The sequence below is a fragment of the Cyprinodon variegatus genome, unplaced genomic scaffold (genome assembly GCF_000732505.1).
Source record: "Cyprinodon variegatus isolate N-32 unplaced genomic scaffold, C_variegatus-1.0 Scaffold0, whole genome shotgun sequence".
Classification (NCBI taxonomy): Eukaryota; Metazoa; Chordata; class Actinopteri; order Cyprinodontiformes; family Cyprinodontidae; genus Cyprinodon; species Cyprinodon variegatus.
The window spans coordinates 3996888-4001131 of record NW_015150453.1 but is presented as its reverse complement, the minus strand read 5'-3'; positions in this window follow the sequence as shown (position 1 = coordinate 4001131).

The window sequence follows — 4244 nt, the reverse complement described above, 5'->3', positions numbered from 1 at the left end:
ACGACGTTTATAGTTGGATGTGTGTTATAGTTGGATGTGTGTATATATCATGTAAAACTGTAACTAGAGCATGTAACAAAAGTAATTTCCCTCTGGGATTATTAAAGTATTTCTGATTCTGATATCTGCTGACCATTCATTCACAATTATCCCTCAGCTCCTAAATGTTATCAACTCTCCTGTGTCCAGCTTGGTACCTGAAGTGATTATCCAGCTGGACACAGAGAAAGCTTTTGATATAAATAGATATTTATTTGCATATTTAAAGAAATTCGGATATGGCCCCAATTTTATCTCATGGATTAAACTTTTGTATACTTCTCCCAAAGCCTGTGTAATCATGAATGGTAAACGCTCACAGTATTCCAGCTGTCAAGGGGAACCCGTCAGGGCTGTCCAATCAGTCTATTGTTGTTTGCCTTGGCCATAGAGCCCCTGTCTATTATTCTCAAATCATCACCATCAATTACTGGGATCACTAGGAGGGGGGAGAGTATAAGGTATCTCTTTATGCTTATGATTTGCTAACGGATGTCTCTGACCTTGTTTTATGTGCTCCTCATATTATCCACACCCTGAGGATGTTTGGCAGCCTCTCTGGGTACAAACTAAACTTCAGTAAAAGTGAATGTTATGGCTCTTCAAATACAGGATGTTACTCTGCCTTTCCATTTGTCTAAAAATGGCTTTAAATACCTGAGCATCAATATTACAAGGGATATGCAGAATCTTTACCAGGAAAACTTCTATCAGTTATTTGAGAAAGTTAATTTAGATTTGAAGAAATGGAAAGTACTTCACCTATCCTTGGCAGGAAAGGTGAACTGTATCAAACTGTATCCCACTTTATCTCTCCAAGTCCTTTTTTAAGTCTATTGATAAGGCTCTAATCTCATTCATATGGAACGGGAAGTGGCTTAGAATGCGGTTAGAACTGTTACAGAGGCCTAAAAACCAAGGTGGCTTAGCCCTTGCAAATCTCTATCACTACTACTGGGCCTCAAATGTTAAAAAAATCATGTACTGGCTCCACACTCCTGATGCAGACTGGTGCAACTTTGAAGCTGTATCTTGCATCTTCACTTCTCTCAGAGCCCTGGTCACTTCCAGCCTTCCCTTCTCTTTCTCACAATATACTTACAATCCGATAGTCATAGAGACTCTCAAAATATGGGCTCAACTTAGATGGAGCTTTGGGTTTAAAAACCTTCCCCATCTGGGTCCCATACACAATAATCACCTTTTCCTCCCAGCTAAGGTATGAATCTACTCTCTGGTAGAGACGTGGCATTCATAATTCTGAGGACTTGTACATAAATTGTACCTGTGCAAGTTTTAAAGATGTATAACACAAATTTGGCCTCCCTCGGTCTAGCTTAGTTCGAAATTTCCAAGTTCGCCACTTCCTTCAACATCATGATCCCAGCTTTCCATACATATCTTTATCTTCTGCTCTAGATGGTTTGTTAAATTCTCAGTTTAATTCTAAATAATGGTCTCCAGAATCTACGATTGTATATCCTCTTTTAAAAACACAACACTGGCAAAGATCAGAGCAGACTGTGTGGATAAGCTGGGTGAGGACTTGGAAAAGGACACTTGGGAGAACGCTTTACTAAGAGTAAACAACAGCACATTCTGTGCCAACCTAAACGTTATAAAATTTAAGGTCCTACATCGCATCCACTATTCCAAAGCAAGACTGGGTAATATATCTCCTAAAACAGATGGAAGCTGTGACAGGTGTCGAAACACTCCAGCTGACTTAACAGATATGTTCTGGTCATGCCCAGTCTTGGCAACCTACAGGTCTGCCATCTTTAAAACATTGTCAGAAGCACTGACACTAATCTTGAGCCCAATGTAGCTATGGCCATATTTGGGGCCACGGATAGTAGAGATATAAAATGAAGGGAAGAACATAGAAACATAATTGCTTTCACAATGCTGCTTGCACGTAGAAGAATTTTATCGCATTGGAAATCAAAAAATCCACCCAAGGTGTGGTTGTCGTTTAATGACCTGACACGCTTCATACAATTAGAGAAAATAAAAAATATACTCTAAGGCGTAGGTCTTTAACATGGGGTCCGTGACCCCTAGGGGGTCAACGGAGGTACTGCATGCGGGTTGCGAAAGCTTTGCTTGATTAGCCTTTTTTTTTTTTTTTTCCACCTGCAATTTTTCCCCCTAATTGAAATGTATTTAAATACGCATTAACATGAATTCAACAAACTGTAGTAAAAAGATAAAATGGGGCCAGAAGATGTCTTCCAGTCATCAATGCACACATTCAGCAACACAGGAGCTCTTTCGAGCTGGGCACCATTTCATTCACAACACCTGTCCCATCAATGAGGAATCAGAATCAGAAATACTTTAATAATCTCAGGGAGAAATTACTTTCGTTACATGACTCCGTCTGTAATAGATTGACTATAGGACCAGTTTGATATAACTCATTTTCATACAATATATATAATTAGGGGTCCCTGCTCCATCTTGCCATCAGTTTGGGGGTCCTTGGTCTGGAAAACATTAAAGACCTCTGCTATAAGAGGGTCCAGAGACAAATTTTTCTCTGTCTGGGGTCCGATATTGATGCATTTAGGTAAACTTAAAACTGTGCCCACGTAATGATCCTCTGGCAGGCATCCTGCATTTGTATTTGTTATTATGATTGAACCCATGTCTTGTGTAGTGCCCAACCTCAGTGCTGGTGAGCCGAAATATATGCTCTTTTTGTTATGTACACTCATACATGTGTATATATTTGAATGTATATATGTATGTAAAACCTTTTTTATTTATTTTTACTTTTTATTTGTATTTTTTTTTTTTCACTATTCTTGTTTATTTTTGTATTACCTTCAAATATCTACTCCTACTGGATTGGTGGTCTTGGGATGGGGGGTTAAAATATAAACATGAGTATCGTGCCTCCTTGTAATTGAAATGATATAATGTATCACTGATGCTCAAAAAGAAAAAAAAAAAAAAAGGAAATCACGTCTTGATGTCAGCTATAACTTGACCGGTTTGGTGTGGTTTTTCCTATTCTGTCTTTTGAGACTCCTCAGAGATAAATTAAAGTGGTAAACCCCCCCCCCCAAAAAAGAGATTTCTCTATCAACATCATTCCCACTTACGTAACAGCTAGAAATAAATAGATGAAATTAAAAGATGGAGTGTCATTCTCGGATTGATTTAAAAATCCAATTTATGCCATCATCAGCTGTAGACTCTAAAATGGCAGCTTAATATCCGCGTTATTTTCTTGCCAGTGGAAGCATCTATTTCCTCGGCTTCCTTCATAGAGAAGTGATCAACAGTAATGACTCTCATTACGCTGGGCAGCTTCTAGCAGCCAACCCTTTATACACTACAGTTCACTGTTAGATCATTTGAAATGTGTGCAGAAACTGGCTCAGTGGTAGTCCGTACTGGTGCCTGACGTGCTGTGTGTTCCTGAGAAGCTGTCTCCCTCAGATGTTCTTTAAGCCTTAAAGAAGACTGCAGCTGACATGAATCTGACAGACTGGCTCCCAGGATTGCAGCTCTGCTGTTTCATCAGTTTGGGTTAAACTGTTCACGCTTCCCTCAATGATGTCAAGTTTTTGTCATAACAGTGTTTCATGCTATGGCAGGTTCCTATGTTATAGAGCTGTGAAGCATATGGGGGTGCTCACATGCAGCCTGTAGTCACCTAAAGGGGCCCCTCAGGCTGCTCCAGGAAGACTAGGAGAGACAACTCATTTTTCAGAACCTCCAGGCGTCAAACGACCTGTCAGAGGAGATCCGGTTCTGTCATCTGTAAGATCATCTTTTAAAATGCTCTGCATCAAAAAGCCCCTCATTTTAAACCATAAGGTGTAATATTTTACATATGGGAACATCTAGGGACTAGAGATGTAATGGAATGAAACGACTGAATCATGAATAATGTGTGCAAATTCATCAAGGCTACCGGCCTCTTAGGTGGTTAAAATATTCCTGGTTTGCTAATTCTGTTTTTTTGGTCTTTGTTTTATCTTAGATTGTTAATTTAAGTAGAAGTTTTTAATTTCACAGTGAGTGAATCTGGTTTTACAGAAATGATAAATACAAAATTGTTTCATATATTTGAAAATCATTTATTTCATGACTGGGACATGAATCGAAAAAATAAAAAAAAAATGTTTCCCCCCACATTTCTCTTTTTCACATTAAATGTTTGTTTTGGCTGATATATATATATATATATA